Source organism: Lolium perenne, chromosome 2 (genome assembly GCF_019359855.2).
Source record: "Lolium perenne isolate Kyuss_39 chromosome 2, Kyuss_2.0, whole genome shotgun sequence".
NCBI classification, from domain to species: domain Eukaryota; kingdom Viridiplantae; phylum Streptophyta; class Magnoliopsida; order Poales; family Poaceae; genus Lolium; species Lolium perenne.
The window spans coordinates 243,020,028-243,042,869 of record NC_067245.2 but is presented as its reverse complement, the minus strand read 5'-3'; the positions used below and the strand labels follow the sequence as shown (position 1 = coordinate 243,042,869).

At 42.4% G+C, this 22,842-nt stretch overlaps 1 pseudogene; it reads left to right on the top strand.

Annotated features, from left to right (window-relative positions):
• Positions 1-22,842, top strand: part of LOC139835766 (uncharacterized) — a 47,451-nt pseudogene that overhangs the window by 7,168 nt on the left and 17,441 nt on the right.

Sequence of the window (22,842 nt, the reverse complement as noted above, 5' to 3'; positions counted from 1 at the left end):
CTTCCTTTGTGTTGCTTCAACACCTTTACTTTGATTTATTGCTTTATGAGTTAACTCTTATGCAAGACTTATTGATGCTTGTCTTTAAGTACTATTCATGAAAAGTCTTTGCTTTATGATTCAGTTGTTTACTCATGTCATTACCATTGTCTTGGATTGCTGCATTCATTACATATGTTTACAATATGATCAAGTTTATGATGGCATGTCACTCCAGAAATTATCTTTGTTTATCGTTTACCTGCTCGGGACGAGCAGAAACTAAGCTTGGGGATGCTGATACGTCTCCGACGTATCGATAATTTCTTATGTTCCATGCCACATTATTGATGTTATCTACATGTTTTATGCACACTTTATGTCATATTCGTGCATTTTCTGGAACTAACCTATTAACAAGATGCCGAAGTGCCAGTTCCTGTTTTCTGCTGTTTTTGGTTTCAGAAATCGTAGTAAAGAAATATTCTCGGAATTGGACGAAATCAACGCCAAGGTTCCTATTTTACCCGGAAGCATCCAGAACACACGAGAACCGCCAGAGAGGGGGCACAGGCCCACCAAACCCTAGGCCGGCGCGGCCAGGGGGGCCCGCGCCACCCTATAGTGTGGGCACCCCTTCGACCCTCCTGCGCCGCCTCTTCGCCTATTTAAAGCCTCCGTCGCGAAAACCCTGATACGTTCGACGAAACCCACAGAAACCTTCCAGAGCCGCCGCCATCGCGAAGCCAAGATCTGGGGGACAGGAGTCTCTGTTCCGGCACGCTGCCGGAACGGGGAAGTGCCCCCGGAAGGCTTCTCCATCGACACCGCTGCCATCTCCACCGCCATCTTCATCACCGCTGCTGCTCCCATGAGGAGGGAGTAGTTCTCCATCGAGGCTCGCGGCTGTACCGGTAGCTATGTGGTTCATCTCTCTCCTATGTACTTCAATACAATAATCTCATGAGCTTCCTTACATGATTGAGATTCATATGATGATGCTTGTAATCTGGATGTCATTATGCTAGTCAAGTGAATTTTACTTATGTGATCTCCGGAGACTCCTTGTCCCACGTGTGTAAAGGTGACAGTGTGTGCACCGTGTGGGTCTCTTAGGCTATATTTCACAGAATACTTATTCACTGTTATGAAGAGCATAGTGAAGTGCTTATTTATATCTCTTTATGATTGCAATGTATTTTGTATCACAATTTATCTATGTGCTACTCTAGCAATGTTATTAAAGTAGTTTTATTCCTCCTGCACGGTGTAATGGTGACAGTGTGTGCATCCGTGTTAGTACTTGGTTTATGCTATGATTATGATCTCTTGTAGATTATGAAGTTAACTATTGCTATGATGGTATTGATGTGATCTATTCCTCCTACATAGTGTGAAGGTGACAGTGTGCATACTATGTTAGTACTTGGTTTAGTCTGTTGATCTTTCATGCACTCTAAGGTTATTTAAATATGAACATTGAATTGTGGAGCTTGTTAACTCCGGCATTGAGGGTTCGTGTAATCCTACGCAATGTGTTCATCATCCAACAAGAGTGTAGAGTATGCATTTATCTATTCTGTTATGTGATCAATGTTGAGAGTGTCCACTAGTGAAAGTCTGATCCCTAGGCCTTGTTCCTAAATACTGCTATCGCTGCTTGTTTACTGTTTTACTGCGTTACTACTGCTGCGTTACTACTGCTTGTTTACTGTCCTGGGCAAAGCACTTTTCTGGTGCCATTGCTACTGCTACTATATATTCATGAGAGTGGATTTGCTACCCACGGAGGTAGCTGCGCATGCATGTGTTACCGTCAGATCTGCCCAAAGATTCGTACTTTTTTTATTCCCCTTTGACCGTGTCACACGAGCGATACAGTAACCACAGTAGCTAATCTCAGAATAAAAGTCGCCACCGCTGGCCAGAGCCCACCGCTCGAATAAAAATCCCCACCTCTCTAGTGTTGCCGCCGCCGGCCTAGAATCAAACGCCGCCAAATCGCTCTTCCGTCCGGCCGCTCCGCCGACCAAAAATCGACAGCTCGCCGCCGTCAAGCGTTGAATATCTCCTGCCATCGCTCGTTGCTAGGATAGCTCAGCGCCACTGCGGCACGAAGCAGTAGAGCCGCCCGCCACCACGCCCAAATCAGGAGCGGGTATGGGCTCCGAGACGGCTAGCCAGAAACCTTTGCTTAGAACAAGTAACCAGCCATGAAGACTACAAGGGGAGCTGCGGGAGCTCAAGGGGGCGGCAATGGTGGACGCCCAAGATCCCGACGCGGACGCCCAAGTGTCCACCGTCGCGCCTCGTCTGCCCGCGAGCTAGCTTGTGCTGCAACTCCAGTCACCGAGCCAAAATCGAGGCTGTGGGAGCTCAAGGGGGCGACAATGGCGGAGTGGTGCATCTCGTAGCCGGCGGCGTTGAGGGCGTCACGCGGTGGCGCCACCGCTGGTCTCCCTACCGTGGGACGCTGCGGCCTCTTCCCTGCCGGTGTTGTGGCCATCTAGGCGCTCGAGAGTGGGGCAATGGAGGTCGGGGCGCTTGGGAGAGGGGCGATGGAGGTGCTCGGAGAGGGTGATGGAGGCACGAGAACCGGCGGCGCCGCCGGTCGCGAGGAACGAGTGGGGAGTTCCTCCCGGTGGACGCGCGTTGAGAGAGTTGGGGAAGAAACACTTCTTTTTTTACTTTAGTCTGTAAAGAACGCTGATTAGCGCTAAGTTTTCCTTTAAGGACACGCAGGGTTGGTAAACGAGGTTTGACCAATTGGGTACGTGTCGGATGGTGAAGGGGTGTGCAGCTACCCCCGTGGGCAGCGAGGTTCATCCGTATATTCATACCACCTGTATTTCACTATCTCTTCGCTGAACTAGTGCACCTATTAGGTGTGTTGGGGACACAAGAGACTTCTTGCTTTGTGGTTGCAGGGTTGCATGAGAGGGATATCTTTGACCTCTTCCTCCCTGAGTTCGATAAACCTTGGGTGATCCACTTAAGGGAAACTTGCTGCTGTTCTACAAACCTCTGCTCTTGGAGGCCCAACACTGTCTACAGGAAAAGGAGGGGGCGTAGACATCAAGCTATTTTCTGGCGCCGTTGCCGGGGAGGAAAGGTAAAAGGTACTCACACTCCGGATCTCGGCTACTAAGCTATTTTCCGGCGCATTGTAAGTACTCGAAGCTATTTCCTTTAGATCCTGCAATTGCATCTTTTTGTTTCTTGTTTACACTAGTTTGGCATAATGGACAAGAATGAGCTTCTTATGCTATTTCCTGATTTAAAACATGGATTGTTTGATGTGAAAATTAAAAAACCTCTGCTCTTGGAGGCCCAACACTGTCTACAGGAAAAGGAGGGGGCGTAGACATCAGGCGTCTCTGGAAGGTTTTCCGTATCGTGGCTCTCGGTACTGGGGGTTTCGCGACGGAGGCTTTAAGTAGGCGGAAGGGCAGGTCAGGAGGCGGCACGAGGGGCCCACACCACAGGGCCGCGCGGCCAAGGAGGGGGCCGCGCCGCCCTAGGGTGTGGCCACCTCGTGGCCCCACTTCGTCTCCTCTTCGGTCTTCTGGAAGCTTCGTGGCAAAATAGGACCCTGGGCGTTGATTTCGTCCAATTCCGAGAATATTTCGTTACTAGGATTTCTGAAACCAAATACAGCAGAAAACAGCAACTGGCACTTCGGCATCTTGTTAATAGGTTAGTTCCAGAAAATGCACGAATATGACATAAAGTGTGCATAAAACATGTAGATATCATCAATAAGGTGGCATGGAACATAAGAAATTATCGATACGTCGGAGACGTATCAGCATCCCCAAGCTTAGTTCTGCTCGTCCCGAGCAGGTAAAACGATAACAAAGATAATTTCTGGAGTGACATGCCATCATAACCTTGATCATACTATTTGTAAGGCATATGTAGTGAATGCAGCGATCAAAACAATGTATATGACATGAGTAAACAAGTGAATCATATAGCAAAGACTTTTCATGAATAGTACTTCAAGACAAGCATCAATAAGTCTTGCATAAGAGTTAACTCATAAAGCAATAATTCATAGTAAAAGCATTGAAGCAACACAAAGGAAGATTAAGTTTCAGCGGTTGCTTTCAACTTATAACATGTATATCTCATGGATATTGTCAACATAGAGTAATATAATAAGTGCAATATGCAAGTATGTAGGAATCAATGCACAGTTCACACAAGTGTTTTCTTCTTGAGGTGGAGAGAAATAGGTGAACTGACTCAACAATAAAAGTAAAAGAATGGTCCTCCAAAGAGGAAAGCATCGATTGCTATATTTGTGCTAGAGCTTTGATTTTGAAAACATGAAACAATTTTGTCAACGGTAGTAATAAAGCATATGTATCATGTAAATTATATCTTACAAGTTGCAAGCCTCATGCATAGTATACTAATAGTGCCCGCACCTTGTCCTAATTAGCTTGGACTACCGGATCATCACAATGCACATGTTTTAACCAAGTGTCACAAAGGGGTACCTCTATGCCGCCTGTACAAAGGTCTAAGGGGAAAACTCGCATTGGATTTCTCGCTATTGATTATTCTCAACTTAGATATCCATACCGGGACAACATAGACAACAGATAATGGACTCCTCTTTTATGCATAAGCATGTAACAACAATTAATAATTTTCTCATATGAGATTGAGGATATATGTCCAAAACTGAAACTTCCACCATGGATCATGGCTTTAGTTAGCGGCCCAATGTTCTTCTCTAACAATATGCATGCTTAACCATAAGGTGGTAGATCTCTCTTACTTCAGACAAGACGAACATGCATAGCAACTCACATGAAATTCAACAAAGAGTAGTTGATGGCGTCCCCAGTGAACATGGTTATCGCACAACAAGCAACTTAATAAGAGATAAAGTGCATAAGTACATATTCAATACCACAATAGTTTTTAAGCTATTTGTCCCATGAGCTATATATTGCAAAGGTGAATGATGGAATTTTAAAGGTAGCACTCAAGCAATTTACTTTGGAATGGCGGAAAATACCATGTAGTAGGTAGGTATGGTGGACACAAATGGCATAGTGGTTGGCTCAAGTATTTTGGATGCATGAGAGGTATTCCCTCTCGATACAAGGTTTAGGCTAGCAAGGCTTATTTTGAAACAAACACAAGGATGAACCGGTGCAGCAAAACTCACATAAAAGACATATTGTAAACATTATAAGACTCTACACCGTCTTCCTTGTTGTTCAAACTCAATACTAGAAATTATCTAGACCTTAGAGAGACCAAATATGCAAACCAAATTTTAGCATGCTCTATGTATTTCTTCATTAATGGGTGCAAAGCATATGATGCAAGAGCTTAAACATGAGCACAACAATTTCCAAGTATCACATTACCCAAGACATCATAGCAATTTACTACATGTATCATTTTCCAATTCCAACCATATAACAATTTAACGAAGAAGAAACTTCGCCATGAATACTATGAGTAGAGCCTAAGGACATACTTGTCCATATGCTACAGCGGAGCGTGTCTCTCTCCCACAAAGTGAATGCTAGGATCCATTTTATTCAAACAAAACAAAAACAAAAACAAACCGACGCTCCAAGCAAAGCACATAAGATGTGATGGAAGAAAAATATAGTTTCAGGGGAGGAACCTGATAATGTTGTCGATGAAGAAGGGGATGCCAAGGCATCCCCAAGGTTAGATGCTTGAGTCTTCTTAGAATATGCAGGGGTGAACCACCGGGGCATCCCCAAGCTTAGAGCTTTCACTCTCCTTGATCATGTTGCATCATACTCCTCTCTTGATCCTTGAAAACTTCCTCCACACCAAACTTAGAACAACTCATTAGAGGGTTAGCGACAATAAAAATTAACATGTTCAGAGGTGACACAATCATTCTTAACACTTCTGGACATTGCATAAAGCTACTGGACTTTAATGGATCAAAGAAATTCATCCAACATAGCAAAAGAGGCAATGCGAAATAAAAGGCAGAATCTGTCAAAACAGAACAGTTCGTATTGACGAATTTTATCGAGGCACCAGACTTGCTCAAATGAAAATGCTCAAATTGAATGAAAGTTGCGTACATATCTGAGGATCACTCACGTAAATTGGCATAATTTTCCGAGTTACCTACAGAGAAAACAGCCCAGATTCGTGACAGCAAAAAATCTGTTTCTGCGCAGTAATCCAAATCTAGTATGAACTTTTCTATCAACGACTTTACTTGGCACAACAAAACACTAAACTAAGATAAGGAGAGGTTGCTACAGTAGTAAACAACTTCCAAGACACAAAATAAAAACAAAGTACTGTAGTAAAAACCATGGGTTGTCTCCCATAAGCGCTTTTCTTTAACGCCTTTCAGCTAGGCGCAGAAAGTGTGTATCAAGTATTATCAAGAGACGAAGTGTCAACATCATAATTTGTTCTAATAATAGAATCAAAAGGTAACTTCATTCTCTTTCTAGGGAAGTGTTCCATACCTTTCTTGAGAGGAAATTGATATTTTATATTACCTTCCTTCATATCAATGATAGCACCAACGGTTCGAAGAAAAGGTCTTCCAATATAATGGGACAAGATGCATTGCATTCAATATCCAAAACAACAAAATCAACGGGGACAAGGTTATTTTTAACGGTAATGCGAACATTATCAACTTTCCCCAAAGGTTTCTTTGTAGAATGATCAGCAAGATTAACATCCAAATAACAATTTTTCAGTGGTGGCAAGTCAAGCATATTATAAATTTTCTTAGGCATAACAGAAATACTTGCACCAAGATCACATAAAGCATTACAATCAAAATCTTTAACCTTCATCTTAATGATGGGCTCCCAACCATCCTCTAGCTTTTTAGGAATAGAGGCTTCGCGCTCTAGTTTCTCTTCTCTAGCTTTTATGAGAGCATTTGTAATATGTTGCGTGAAAGCCAAATTTATAGCACTAGCATTAGGACTTTTAGCAAGTTTTTGCAAGAACTTTATAACTTCAGAGATGTGGCAATCATAAAAATTCAAACCATTATAATCTAAAGCAATGGGATCATCATCCCCAATGTTGGAAAAAATTTCAGCAGTTTTATCACAGGCAGTTTCAGCAGTTTTAGCAGTTTCAGGTAGTTTCTCGCGCTTTGCATTAGAAGTGGAAACATTGCTAACACCAATTATTTTATTATTAATAGTAGGAGGTGCAGCAACATGTGTAGCATTAGCATTACTAGTCGTGGTAATAGTCCAAACTTTAGCTACATTCTTCTCTTTAGCTAGTTTTTCATTTTCTTCTCTATCCCACCTAGCACGCAGTTCAGCCATCAATCTTATATTCTCATTAATTCTAACTTGGATGGCATTTGCTGTAGTAGTAATTTTATTTTCAATATCCCTATTAGGCATAACTTTCGATTTCAAAAGATCTACATCAGCAGCAAGACTATCGACTTTAGAAGCAAGTATATCAATTTTCTCAAGCTTTTCTTCAACAGATTTGTTAAAAGCAGTTTGTGTACTAATAAATTCTTTAAGCATGGCTTCAAGTCCAGGGGGTGTGTTCCTATTATTATTGTAAGAATTCCCATAAGAATTACCATAGCCGTTGCCATTATTATAAGGATATGGCCTATAGTTGTTACTAGAATTGTTCCGGTAAGCATCGTTGTTGAAATTATTATTTTTAATGAAGTTTACATCAACATGTTCTTCTTGTGCAACCAATGAAGCTAACGGAACATTATTAGGATCAATATTAGTCCTATCATTCACAAGCATAGACATAATAGCATCAATCTTATCACTCAAGGAAGAGGTTTCTTCGACTAATTTACCTTCTTACCTTGTGGAGCTCTTTCCGTGTGCCATTCAGAGTAGTTGATCATCATATTATCAAGAAGCTTTGTTGCTTCACCAAGAGTGATGGACATAAAGGTACCTCCAGCAGCTGAATCCAATAAATTCCGCGAAGAAAAATTTAGTCCTGCATAGAAGGTTTGGATGATCATCCAAGTAGTCAGTCCATGGGTTGGGCAATTTTTAACCAGAGATTTCATTCTTTCCCATGCTTGTGCAACATGTTCAGTATATAATTGTTTAAAATTCATTATGCTACTTCTCAAAGATATAATTTTAGCAGGGGGATAATATCTACCAATAAAAGCATCCTTGCATTTAGTCCATGAATCAATACTATTCTTAGGCAGAGATAGCAACCAATCTTTAGCTCTTCCTCTTAATGAGAAAGGGAACAATTTTAATTTTATAATGTCACCATCTACATCTTTATATTTTTGCATTTCACATAGTTCAACAAAATTATTAAGATGGGCAGCAGCATCATCGTAACTAACACTAGAAAATTGCTCTCGCATAACAAGATTCAGTAAAGCAGGTTTAATTTCAAAGAATTCTGCTGTAGTAGCAGGTGGAGCAATAGGTGTGCATAAGAAATCATTATTATTTGTGGTTGTGAAGTCACACAACTTAGTATTTTCAGGAGTGGCCATTTTAGCAACAGTAAATAAAGCAAACTAGATAAAGTAAATGCAAGTAACTAATTTTTTTGTGTTTTTGATATAGCAAACAAGATAGCAAATAAAGTAAAACTAGCAACTAATTTTTTTGTATTTTGATTTAGTGCAGCAAACAAAGTAGTAAATAAAACTAAGCAAGACAAAAACAAAGTAAAGAGATTGGGAAGTGGAGACTCCCCTTGCAGCGTGTCTTGATCTCCCCGGCAACGGCGCCAGAAAAAGAGCTTGATACGCGTACAACACGCGTCCGTTGGGAACCCCAAGAGGAAGGTGTGATGCGTACAGCGGCAAGTTTTCCCTCAGTATGAAACCAAGGTTTATCGAACCAGTAGGAGCCAAGAAGCACGTTGAAGGTTGATGGCGGCGGGATGTAGTGCGGCGCAACACCAGGGATTCCGGCGCCAACGTGGAACCTGCACAACACAACCAAAGTACTTTGCCCCAACGAAACAGTGAGGTTGTCAATCTCACCGGCTTGCTGTAACAAAGGATTAGATGTATAGTGTGGATGATGATTGTTTGCAGAAAATAGTAGAACAGTATTGCAGTAGATTGTATTTCAGTATAGAGAATTGGACCGGGGTCCACAGTTCACTAGAGGTGTCTCTCCCATAAGATAAACAGCATGTTGGGTGAACAAATTACAGTTGGGCAATTGACAAATAAAGAGGGCATGACCATGCACATACATATTATGATGAGTATTGTGAGATTTAATTGGGCATTACGACAAAGTACATAGACCGCTATCCAGCATGCATATATGCCTAAAAAGTCCACCTTCAGGTTATCATCCGAACCCCTCCGGTATTAAGTTGCTAACAACAGACAATTGCATTAAGTATTGCGCGTAATGTAATCAGTGACTATATCCTCGAACATAGCACTAATGTTTTATCCCTAGTGGCAACAGCACATCCATAATCTTAGAGATTTCTGTCACTTCCCCAGATTCACGGAGACATGAACCCACTATCGAGCATAAATACTCCCTCTTGGAGTTACAAGCATCTACATGGCCAGAGCATCTACTAGTAACGGAGAGCATGCAAGATCATAAACAACACATAGGCATAACTTTGATAATCAACATAACAAGTATTCTCTATTCATCAGATCCCAACAAACGCAACATATAGAATTACAGATAGATGATCTTGATCATGTTAGGCAGCTCACAAGATCCGACAATTAAGCACAATGGGGAGAAGACAACCATCTAGCTACTGCTATGGACCCATAGTCCAGGGGTAGACTACTCACACATCACTCCGGAGGCGACCATGGCGGCGTAGAGTCCTCCGGGAGATGATTCCCCTCTCCGGCAGGGTGCCGGAGGCGATCTCCTGAATCCCCCGAGATGGGATTGGCGGCGGCGGCGTCTCTGGAAGGTTTTCCGTATCGTGGCTCTCGGTACTGGGGGTTTCGCGACGGAGGCTTTAAGTAGGCGGAAGGGCAGGTCAGGAGGCGGCACGAGGGGCCCACACCACAGGGCCGCGTGGCCAAGGAGGGGGCCGCGCCGCCCTAGGGTGTGGCCACCTCGTGGCCCCACTTCGTCTCCTCTTCGGTCTTCTGGAAGCTTCGTGGCAAAATAGGACCCTGGGCGTTGATTTCGTCCAATTCCGAGAATATTTCGTTACTAGGATTTCTAAAACCAAAAACAGCAAACAAAGAATCGGCACTTCGGCATCTTGTTAATAGGTTAGTTCCAGAAAATGCACGAATATGACATAAAGTGTGCATAAAACATGTAGATATCATCAATAAGGTGGCATGGAACATAAGAAATTATCGATACGTCGGAGACGTATCAAGCACTGCTTCAGCTCCATGGACCAGAAAGAACGGCGTTTCTTGAGTTGCTACGTTCGGCGTTGTTCGTAAGGTCCACAACACATAGGGAAGCTCGTCGACTCAGGTGTGTCGTGCTTTCTCAAGTGGTGCTAACATATGTTTTCTTAATGTTATTGCATATGAGGCCGTTTGCTTTCTTGACTTGCCCATTGGTTTGCGGGTGCACCACCGATGCAAATTGCAGCTTGATGCCCATGCCTTCACAGTAGTCCTTGAATTCTCAGGAGGTGAAATTTCTTCCATTGTCTATAACTATGTTGTTGGGGACGCCAAACCGAAAAACTATCCCCTTGATGAAGTTCACCGCTGATGTTTCGTCTGCCGAAGTTACTGGTACTGCTTCGATCCACTTGGTAAATCTATCGACAGCCACGAGCAAATACATGTGTCCTCCTGGCCAGGACTTGTGCAATTTCCCTACCATGTATAGCCCCCATTGTGTGAAAGGCCATGCCAATGGTATTGGGCATTAATTCTGCTGCCGGAGAGTGAGGCTTAGATGCAAATATCAGGCAAGCTTCGCAAGTGCATACTATGTCCTTTGCATTCTCTATTGCTGTCAGCCAATAAAATCCTGCTTGAAAAGCTTTGGCTGCTATTGCTCCACTCCTTGCGTGGTGGCCACATACTCCTTCGTGTATGTCCTTCAGTATAACTCGCCCTTCTTCGGGTGTGATGCACCTTTTCAACACTCCTGATATGCTTCGTTTGTATAGTTCTCCCTTCACCACGGTGAACGCCTTGGATCATCGAATAACTCGCCTCGCTTCCACCGGATCCTCGGGTATTTATTTCTTTGTGATATATGGGAAGTATACCTGCATCCAGGGAACTTGGATCATCATGAGCTCCTCTGGTTCTTCCTCATCTTCCGATGTATGTGTTTCTGGAGCTGCTGGAGCCCCCGAGTCTTTCTTGGATTTCTCCTTTTTCTTTGGCTGCTTCGGTACATTCTTCGCCTCGGTTGATCTTTCACTGATTTCTTCCCAGAAAACTCCAGGTGGTATGGGAAGGCACTGCGAGCAAATGTTTGCCAAAACATTGGCTTCATCGTTGCTGAGCCTGCTCACGTGGTTAACCTCACATCCATCGAAGGTTTTCTCGAGTTCATTGTACACCTCCTTGTATGGTATCATGTTGTCATTGACTACATCGCATTTATTCATCACTTGTTGTGACACCAACTGGGAGTCGCCAAATATTTTTAAGCAAGTCGTGCCGCATGCTTTTGCCATCTTCATCCCATAAATAAGGGCTTCATATTCTGCTTCATTGTTTGATGCATTGGGGAAGGTCATCCGCAATATGTACTTCATCTTGTCACCTTGCGGTGAGATACGTACCATGCCTGCTCCAGCTCCTTCCAATCTCTTGGACCTCAAAGTTCATATGCCATGTACTCGATAAATCTGGGGGTCATGTATTTTGGAGTTCCATCCACTCTGCCACAAAGTCCGACAAAATTTGCGACTTGATTGCCTTTCTTTCTTCATATGTGATGTCCCGAGGGGAAAGCTCGATTCCCCATAGGGAGACACGTCATGTGGCTTCCGGATTATTTAGTGTGTTTGAGAGAGGTGCCTCGTTGACCACTATTATCGGGTGTGCCGAAAAATAGTGCCTTAATTTCTGTGCTGACATGAAAACTCCATAGGCCTACCTCTGATATTGCGGGTAACGCTGTTTGGATGGCGACAAAACTTCACTGAGGAAATATATTGGCCGCTGAACCCCGTGAATTTTCCCTTCTTCTTCTTGCTCTACCACGAGGACTATGCCGACCACCTGAGGTGTGGCCGCGATATATAACAGCATGCGTTCTTTTTCTCGGGGTGCCACCAGTATTGGTGGTGTCGAAATAGTTCGCTTCAGATGCTCATAAGCTTTGTCTGCTTCCTCATTACACTCCAATTTTTCTCCTTGCTTGATGAGCCTGTAAAATGGCAGCGCTTTTTCCCCCAACCTTGCTACGAATCTACTCAAAGCTGCGACTCGCCCAGTCAGCTGTTGTATCTCTTTCAGCTTGGTTGGTTTTATCATCATCAACATAGCCTGTATTTTCTCTGGATTGGTGATGAGGACATCCCATCTATTGATACAACCGTTGTACCTACATCCACAAAAATACAAGGACCAATCACTCGAGCTCGTGCCAAACAACTTAACTATCAGGTACTTTCGTTTGTTGGAACTATTTCCCACATACATGAGAATATGTTTGTTACTCTTAGGAATGATGGACTAGCATGGATGAGGAGGACAAGCATTGGAGCATGATCACACATGGAGGAGATGGCAGCAAGCATTGGAGGATTGAAGAGGACGCCACAAGTGGATATTTCAGAACTTTGAAGCCACCATAAGAAGAGATGAAGACATGGACGAAATATAGAGTTTTCCACTTCGTAATTTCGTCCATAGCATAATATGGTGTTGCGTCACCTTTAGTTTTGGGCCAGGCCCATGTCATTTTCGCAGAATTAAGTCAGCCACTTTTTAGAGTCCGTATTGAAGGGGGAAAGGCCTTCTAAGGTTTGGTTCGGCCACCATACATGTGGCTGGCCGAAACCCCACCTTTTCCTCCTTTAAATATCCCCATAGCCGTCACGTTTAGACTCGGATTTTGATTATACTAAAAGTTGGCCATTGCTGCAACTCTCGTGTACTTCTTTTGAGGTCAACGTCCAGAACAAGACCGACTATTCGGAATCCCATATTTTCAATAAAGCTTTCATCTATATCCGCAATATTCTGATTTCATCAGTAGTTATTACTTGTTCTCGATTTCAGGTAGGAATTAAGACCCTCGCTGGTCAGGCTGATCGTGCTTCCGCAAGATCAGTAACTCCCGGAGATTGTCCTAGCGATTGCATTGGAGCACGAGCTTTGCACGTGTAGTCGGATCGGCAAGCACGAACTCCACCAACAAATCGATTTATCCATGTCTCATCGAAAGATTGGCCTCCTTAGCCCTATCAAGTTGTATCAGATTTCAGGTTGCTCGGTGAGATTTTACAGTTTTCCTAGTGTAGATTGCATCTTCCTTCATACCCATAAACCCACGAAAAAGCCAAAAATATATTAGATTTAGATCATCCGTCCCATAGCCCCTGCCACGCCTTGCATTGGCTTTTCAGTTTTGCATAGTTGAATTTGTGTCTGCATCTTCGTGTCGAGTTGCTGGCCTTAACGTCTAGTTCCATTAGAGTTTCGAGTTCTGGTCATAGTAGTTACGCCGCCGCCGCATACTCGCATCGCTCACAGAACATCACCACCATATACTTCTGCCACTGCCATATACGCCCACCATATATACTTCCGCCAGTGCCATATACATCCACCAGATCGTTTTCGCCACCATGACATACATCTGCCATACACCCTGTTTTCTACCGCGACACAAATTCGTGTTGTTTCTCTGCCACGACAGAGTCCTTGTAGAATTAGGTTTCATTGTTTTTCCCTCTTAGTTTTGGTCGCCGGTAAAGACTAGTGAAAAAAAATTTGCAAAAAAAGGCAATTCTGCATCCAAATCGGGTTGCCCACGATTTCCACTAGTCAAGTCGATTTTAGTCCGAATTGGGCAGTTTTGGATAGCAAACTTTGATCGAGGATAACTTCTGCATACGAACTCCGTTTTCGACATTCGACCACTCAAAATCGCCGGGAGAAAAAGTTCTATCCAGTCACAACCACTTTGTCGTTATACGGCTTTCCGAACTCTCAGAATTTCCAAAAAACGACGGGAAGGTTGAGATTTTTAACCTTTAAGTTTACTACCCGGAAATTACTGTGTTCCTCACTTATATCTTGCTTTTGAGCTAGTACTTTGTGCTTCTTGGAGCCAACCGCAACCACATATCTCTACATCCTGCATTGTGTGCCGCGCCGTGACCTTGTTAGTGTTCTAGGCTCGCGTCTCTAGTACGGTCTAGCCTAGGACCAGCACAGTACCGTTGTGGAGCATACTTTCAATACTGCATTGCTATTTTGACAATTACTATTTTGCTACCATATTAGCCTTCCTACAGCTCTACATATTGTCTCCACGTGCATTGTGTCGAAATCTGGTAATCGCTTTGGCAATCTTTGGAGATGCTGATCCTCGTTGGTTGCCGTATCACCTTCCTCCTGTTTGGTAAGAACTTGTAAGAGCTTTGTATTTTGCTTGACAAATTTTGCGTGAACCACCATATTCCGTAGTTTGTAGGCATATACATTTGTGCTTTTTGCATACTAATCATGACAGGACCTACACCGGCCGCTGTTGACCCAGCCAAGATGACGAGTGAGGAGTTGCATGCTCACTCCACCCACCTTTTGGGCGGGCATGCACGCAACGTCGATGCGCACATTGGTGACGTGGACGCAAAACTCACCGACGCGCTGGACAAGATGGATGGCCTCGAGGCAGCTTTCAACTCCAAGCTCGACGCCAAGTTCTAGGAGATCTTGACTCGGTTGCCGCCACCTCGTGACAACGTGCGACGACGCGCACGCCGTGTTCCTCGTGCGGAGGTGCCTGCGGGTACCGCTCCTGCGGCAGAAGCCGCACCTGACGCGCCTTCTTATGAAGGATACGAAGACTATGAAGGGGACAAGGACGAGCGGGTAGATGAGAACATGCTGGATGGCGAGGAAGTCAAACAACCTGCACCTGGTCGTCTACGACAACTGAACCGCAACGCTCGCCCACCTCCATGGCTGGTACATGATGATGATCATGTTGCAAAACTGAACTTGAATATTCCGCCATTTGAGGGTAGATATAATCCTGATTCGTATCTTACATGAGAATTGGAAGTAGAACAACGCTTTGTATGTTTGAAATACCCTGATCACTTGCGTGTTAGTGCTGCTACTTGTGAGTTCACAGATTGTGCATCTATTTGGTGGTCTGAGCATTGCAGAGTACATCATGCTAATATTCCTACTACTTGGGTGGGTTTAAAACTTGCTATGCGTACTCGTTTTGTTCCTCCACATTATCAGCGTGATTTGCTTAAAAAATTATCTCGTTTAGAACAAGGAAAAAATTATGTAGAAGACTATTATCAAGAATTGCAAACTAGCATGATTCGCAGTGGTATTGTAGAGGATAATGAAGCTATGCTTGCACATTTCTTTGGTGGTTTGAATAAAGAGATTCAGCATATTTTAGACTATAAGGAGTACAACATTATTATTCGTTTGTTTCATCTTGCTTGCAAAGCTGAACATGAAGTGCATGATCATCAACCACCATGGAGATGAGCTAATGCTTCTGTAGGTCGTACATCGTCGTGGTCTCCACGACAATCAGCACCACCATCTCGTGGGGCTGCACCAGCGCCTACTACCTCCAAGTACACCGCGTCTGCATCATGAGCGCCACCGGCTGCTAATCCACCACCATCTGCTGGTCCTCCTCGGAGTTCCTCTTCGATGGCTTCTATGGGGAAGACGTGCGACATTCAGTGTCGCAAATGCTTGGGTTTTGGTCACATAGAAAGAGAATGCAGGACCAAACATGTCATGTTGGTGCGTGAGGATGGAGAATATGATTCTGCAAGTGACTTTGATGAAGATACATTAACCCTTATTACTGCACGTGATGGTGCCAATTCTGATTCTGGGAGAGAGATGGAGGTAATGGAAGCTGACACTGCTGATCAGTACAAGAGCTTAGTTGCACAACGTGTGTTGAGCGTGCGATTGAGCAAATCTGAGCATGATCAATGCCACAATCTATTTCAAACAAGAGGCGTTGTAAAAGAGCGAGCTATACGGATCATCATTGATGGAGGGAGCTGCAATAATCTGGCTAGCGTTGATATGGTGGAGAAGCTTTCTCTACCTACAAGACAGCGCACACATCCATATTACATTCAATGGTTTGAGAGCTCTCGGAAGCTCAAGGTAACAAGAACTACACGTATGCATTTTAGTATTAGGTCATATTCTGATTTTGTTGATTGTGATGTTGTACCTATGCAAGCTTGTTCTTTGTTACTTGGTAGACCTTGGCAATTTGATAGAGAATCTATTCATAATGGTAAAACTAATCAGTATTCTCTTATGCATGATGGAAAGAAAATTGGTCTCAAACCTATGACTCTTGAACAAATATTAAAAGATGATCTTGCTAGAGCTAGTAGAGTAAAAAACGAGGAGAAACATAAGAGTGAAAATCAGATTGTTGCTGCAGATTTTGTGCCACATAAGACTAATTCTAAATCTGATTCAAATCATGATACTGAAATTCGTTTGAAAAATCCTTGTTTTCTTGCTAGCAAATCTGATATTGCTGATCTTGATGTGAACAATACTCAATGCTATGCTATTATTTGCAACGAAGTTCTGTTTTCATTTGAGGATATGCCTCCTTATTTGCCACCTACGGTTGCTAACCTTTTGCAGAAATCCATTGATGTATTTCCTCAAGATGTTCCACGTGTATTACCACCTATTCGTGGGATAGAACACCAAATTGACTTGATTCCAGGAGCTTCGCTGCCCAACCGTACCAATCCTGAAGAGACCAAAGAGATTCAGCGACAAATTCAGGTTCTCCAAGATAAAGGTTACATTCGTGAGTCTCTTAGCTCATGTATTGTTCCTATTATCTTAGTACCTAAGAAAGATGGTTCTTCACGCATGTGTACTGATTGTAGAGCTATTAATAATATTACCATTCGATATCGTTACCCTATACCTCGTTTAGATGATATGCTTGATGAATTGAGTGGTTCTAGTATGTTCTCCAAAGTTGATTTGCGTAGTGGTTACCCCCAGATTCGTATGCAATTAGGAGATGAATGGAAAACAGCGTCTAAAACTAAGTTCGGTTTATATGAGTGGTTAGTAATGCCTTTTGGTTTAACTAATGCACCTAGTACTTTCATGAGACTGATGAACGAAGTTTTACGTGCTTTTATTGGACGTTTTGTGGTGGTATACTTTGATGATATTCTGATTCATAGCAAATCTTTGGAGGATCATTTGGATCATTTACGTGTTGTTTTCAATGCTTTACGTGATGCACGTTTGTATGGTAATCTTGAGAAGTGCACCTTTTGCACCAATCGAGTTGCGTTTCTTGGCTATGTTGTTATTGCGCATGGGTATTGAAGTTGATCCAGCCAATATTGAGGCAATTGAGAGTTGGCCGCAGCCAAAGATGGTCACACAAGTGAGGAATTTTCTTGGCCTCGCTGGTTTCTATAGGCGCTTTGTGAAAGATTTTGGATCCATTGATGCGCTGCTGAATGAGCTTACAAAGAAGGATGTGTCCTTTGTGTGGAGTGATACACAACAAGAAGCCTTCATGATTCTGAAAGATAAGTTAGCACATGCTCCATTACTCCAACTTCCCGATTTCAATAAGACTTTTAAGCTAGAATGTGATGCTAGTGGAATTAGTTTGGGAGGTGTGTTATTACAAGAGGGCAAACCTGTTACATATTTTAGTGAGAAATTGAGTGGGCCTATTCTGAACTATTCTACTTATGATAAAGAACTATATGCGCTGGTTCGGACATTAGAAACTTGGCAACAGTATTTATGGCCTAAAGAATTTGTTATACATTCTGATCATGAATATTTGAAGCATATTTGTAGTCAAGCTAAGTTGAATCGCCGCCATGCAAAGTGGGTTGAATTTATTGAGTCTTTTGCTTATGTTATCAAACACAAAAAGGGTAAAGATAATGTTATTTTTGATGCTTTGTCGCGCCGTTATACTATGCTATCTCAACTTGACTTCAAGATTTTTGGATTAGAAACTATAAAGGAACAATACTTGCATGATGCTGATTTTAAAGATGTGTTGCTAAATTGTAGAGATGGTAGAATATGGAACACATTCGTCCTCATTGATGGATTTTTGTTTCGTGCTAACAATCTGTGCATTCCAGATAGTTCCGTTCTTCTTTTGTTATTGCAGGAGGTGCATGGAGGCAGCTTGATGGGACACTTTGGTGTGAAGAAGACGGAGGATGTACTTGTTGCACACTTCTTTTGGCCACGTATGCATCGAGATGTTGAGAGATTTGTGTCACGCTGCACTACATGTCAAAAAGCTAAGTCTCAACTTAATCCACATGGTTTATATATGCCTCTTCCTGTTCCTAGTGTACCTTGGGAGGATATTTCTATGGATTTCGTTTTGGGTTTTCCTCTTACACAGAAGGGGAGGGATAGTATCTTTGTTGTTGTGGATCGATTTTCTAAGATGACACACTTTATTCCATGTCACAAGACTGATGATGCTACACATGTTGCTGATTTGTTCTTTCGCGAAATTGTTCGTTTACATGGTGTGCCAAATACTATTGTTTCTGATCGTGATACTAAGTTTTTTTAGCCACTTTTGGAGATGTTTATGGGCTAAGTTGAGGACTAAATTGTTGTTTAGTACGACATGTCATCCCCAAACTGATGGACAAACTGAAGTAGTAAATAGAACATTGTCTAGTATGATGCGGGATGTTTTGAAGAAGAACTTAAAATTGTGGGAAGAATGTTTACCTCATGTTGAATTTGCTTACAATCGTTCGCTACATTATACCACTAAGATGTGCCCATTTGAGATTGTGTATGGTTTTGTTCCACGCGCACCTATTGATTTATTGCCTTTACTATCTTCGGTGCAAAATAATTTGGATGCTACACATAGTGTTGAATTGATATTACAATTGCATGAGACTACTAAAGACAACATAGAACGCATGAATGCTAAGTATAAAATTGTTGGGGATAGAGGAAGAAAGTATGTTGTGTTTGATGTTGGTGATCTTGTTTGGTTGCATTTGCGCAAATATCGTTTTCCTGAATTGCGCAAGTCTAAACTAATGACACGTGCTGCTGGTCCTTTTAAGGTGTTAGAGAAAAGAAATGATAATGCATATAAACTTGAGCTTTACTTTGGTGAAGAAGAGCTTTCATAAAGGACGACTTCAATTCAAGAATAGGGGCATGATGAGGACATCCCATCTATTGATACAACTGTTGTACCTACAGGCACACAAATACAAGGACCAATCACTCGAGCTCGTACCAAACAACTTAACTATCAGGTACTTTCGTTTCTTGGAACTATTCCTCGCATACATGAGAATATGATGCTGCCTAAATCAGATATGTTTGTTACTCTTAGGAATGATGGACCTAGCATGGATGAGGAGGACAAGCATTGGAGCATGATCACACATGGAGGAGATGGCAGCAAGCATTGGAGGATTGAAGAAGACGACGCAAGTGGATATTTCTGAACTTTGAAGCCACCATAAGAAGAGATGAAGACATGGACAAAATATAGATTTTTCCACTTCATAATTTTGTCCATAGCATAATATGGTGTTGCGTCACCTTTAGTTTTGGGCCAGGCCCATGTCATTTTCGCAGGAATTAAGCCAGCCACTTTTATTGAAGGGGGGAAGGCCTTCTAGGGTTTGGTTCGGCCACCATACATGTGGCTGGCCGAAACCCCACCTTTTCCTCCTTTAAATATCCCCATAGCCGTCACGTTTAGACTCGGATTTTGATTATACTAAAAGTTGGCTATTGCTGCAACTCTTGTGTACTTCTTTTGAGACCAATGCCCAGAACAAGACCGACTATTCGGAATAGAGTTCATACCAGTCTCTCACCACAGTCGAATTGTCGTAGATCGTCATTATTGCCTTTCACTTGTGTAGCTTGGATAATATGAAATGAAAACCACGCTCCAGCCACCGAAGACCATTGAACTCATAATGAACTTTACAAAACCAAAGAAGAACAGCAAATATTTTTGGTGTTTTTGAATTGGAAGCAGGAACAAAAGGAAACAAGCAAACAAAGCAAAATCTTTTTGGATTTTCTTATAGCAAACCAACGATAGCAAATAAGCAAAATAAATGCAAGAAACCAAAATAAACAAATGATGAAGAGAAACAACAGAAATATTTTTGGTCTTTTTGTGTTTTAGGAAAGAAACAAAGCAAAAACAAGAGAATGGAAACTAGAAGAGTCACATAAACGCAAAGCAGCAGGAATTCGTCAAACTTGACAGCAGTACAGTAATCGATTTTTAAGAAACTTTTCCGCTGATCAAATCAAAAAGTGTTCAACTGATGAAAGTTAGATAACAACCTGGGGAACATGCACAAAAATTGGCTTAGCAAAATAATGTTCTGGCTATTTTTGAGAATTTTTTCGGTAACAGTCCAGAATCTGTTTTCAGGCAGCACTTCCCCAAATATCATCTCCCTCTCATTAGAAAACCACTTAAAGAAACTAAACAAGTATATACAAGTATCCAGCAACCATAATATGCAAAGAATGAGTGACGCCGGTATACCTCCCCCCAAGCTTAGGCTTTTGGCCTAAGTGGAGTTCAACCCCAGCGAGGGTCGCTGTTCCACGCCGGTGGATCATACATGGCGTAGTCATAGTGAGGTCCCTGTGCAGAAGAGAAGCGTGGAGGCTCCATATGTCCAAAATGTTGATGCGAAGAACTTGCTGCATCGGATGACGAGTCGAGGTGTTCCTCGGCCTCCTCCGTGTTGTCTCTTGCATGATGGCCTCCTCCCTCTATGTGTGCATTCAGTGCACCTTCTGTGACTAACCAATCCTCCCTGGAATCAAGGTTAAATAGAACAGGCGTAGGCAATCTTACCAGTTTTTCAGTTTTCTTAGTTATTCTCCAAGTTTTCTTATAAAATGTCATCTTGTAAAACAGGTTACCCAAATTAGATGAATCAGAAACAAATTCATGTTTAATCATGGAGACTATGTCAAGTTTTTCTATGGGAAGTTGAATATCAAGATGGTGAGGTTCTACACCATGCAAAGCTAGTAAACGAGAGGCGACGAGACCTCCACAAATTCCGCCCTTCTCACGGTTAGTAGCAAGTCTATAAGCTATCAACGCACCCAAATTATAAGCCTTATTACTTTGCAATGCAGCAGCTAGAAAAGCTAAATCCTGGATAGATAATTTACTTTCTAGCAAGGACGCACTTAGTAATGAAATAAGCAAAGTAGCGAATAGCTGGGAGTTGAATGCTACTAATTTTACCACCATCCTCCGAGAAGCTCCTTCCATGACAAATCATCTCGAAGAGGTTTAAGAGCTCTCGCGGCGATCCCCTTATCTTCTCGCATGATCCCCATTGCGGCACTCTAATTGCTGTACAAAAATCATCGAATGGCAAGTTAACAATTTATTATAAATTTTGTATTGAACCATGGGGTTAGATTGCGACCAATTGAACTTAAAATCCTGCACAACAGACATAGTCAATTTTGCATATTGGCATGGTTCTCCGTCAACAAAATCATTCAACCCTGCACGAGAAATTAGATTCCGAACATCTCCCAGGATTCCTGCACTTCTCATGAAATCTGTGCACGGGTAGTAAGAGGGGTATACTCCCTCTTCGCGGTTCACTCTCATGACTTGTTGCACCTCCAATTCTTGTTGGTTTAGTTGATGTCTATTCCACTCCATTTTCTGAAATTTTCAACAATCATTATAAAATTTGATTTGGTGACATATAATTGAGGAGAACTACTATAGGAACTTGCTAGAGTACTAATCATGCATCAAAACTAGGTTATACATCTTAGAACAAGCATGCAAGCTCACTAAACATGTTACCTACAGCAGCAACATATTCAAGATATACTCAACCAAACAAAATTCTACTTGGATAATCGGAGGAGTCACATACCGGAGAGCAAATGTGCCAAATTTCAGACAGAAATCTGGGCTGAGCAAAGAGATTGAGAAATCTTGAACTCTTGAGCAGAAACGCGAGTGAGAGAAAGCTGGTGCTGGTGTTTTCGGGAGAGAGAAGAGAGTGAGAGGAAGAGATAAAGAAGTGGGGCAAGGGGAGCCCACACACCAGGGTGGCGCGCCCCCCTTCCAGGCCGCGCCGGCCTGTGGGGTGCCACCCTGGGGTGCCCCACTAGTCATCCCCAGGTGCTCTCAGGTGCGTCTTCGAAAAATAGGACCAACGGTATAATTTTTGTGAATTTTTGAAAACTTTGAAAAATGCACATTTCTGGGTATTAAGTTTATTATTAGTGGACAGGAAAATATTTTGAAATCTCTAATTAACTGAGGAACTTTACAAATCAAAAGTGCTACAGCAAGTAGAATAAGTGGAGGAAGAAAGAAATGTTGTTTACCTCCTCTATGCATATAAAAAGTATTTGTTAACAAGGTTGATCAAGTCTTGCCACCAAATAAATTTTACATAGCATAAGAAGAAATAAACCTCAAATCAATCATGTTACCTTGAATTGTATTGATATGGATCCAATCATAAGATTTTGATATCCTTCTTGAGGCTCATATATAGGACAATCAATAGTTCCAACTTTGATAGTTCTCACATTAGAAATAGTATTAACTCCACATACTTTATCAATCCTCTTGGGGAAATAGACAGTATGCTCCTGGTCATCAACATTGAAAGTAACCTTTCCTTTATTGCAATCAATAA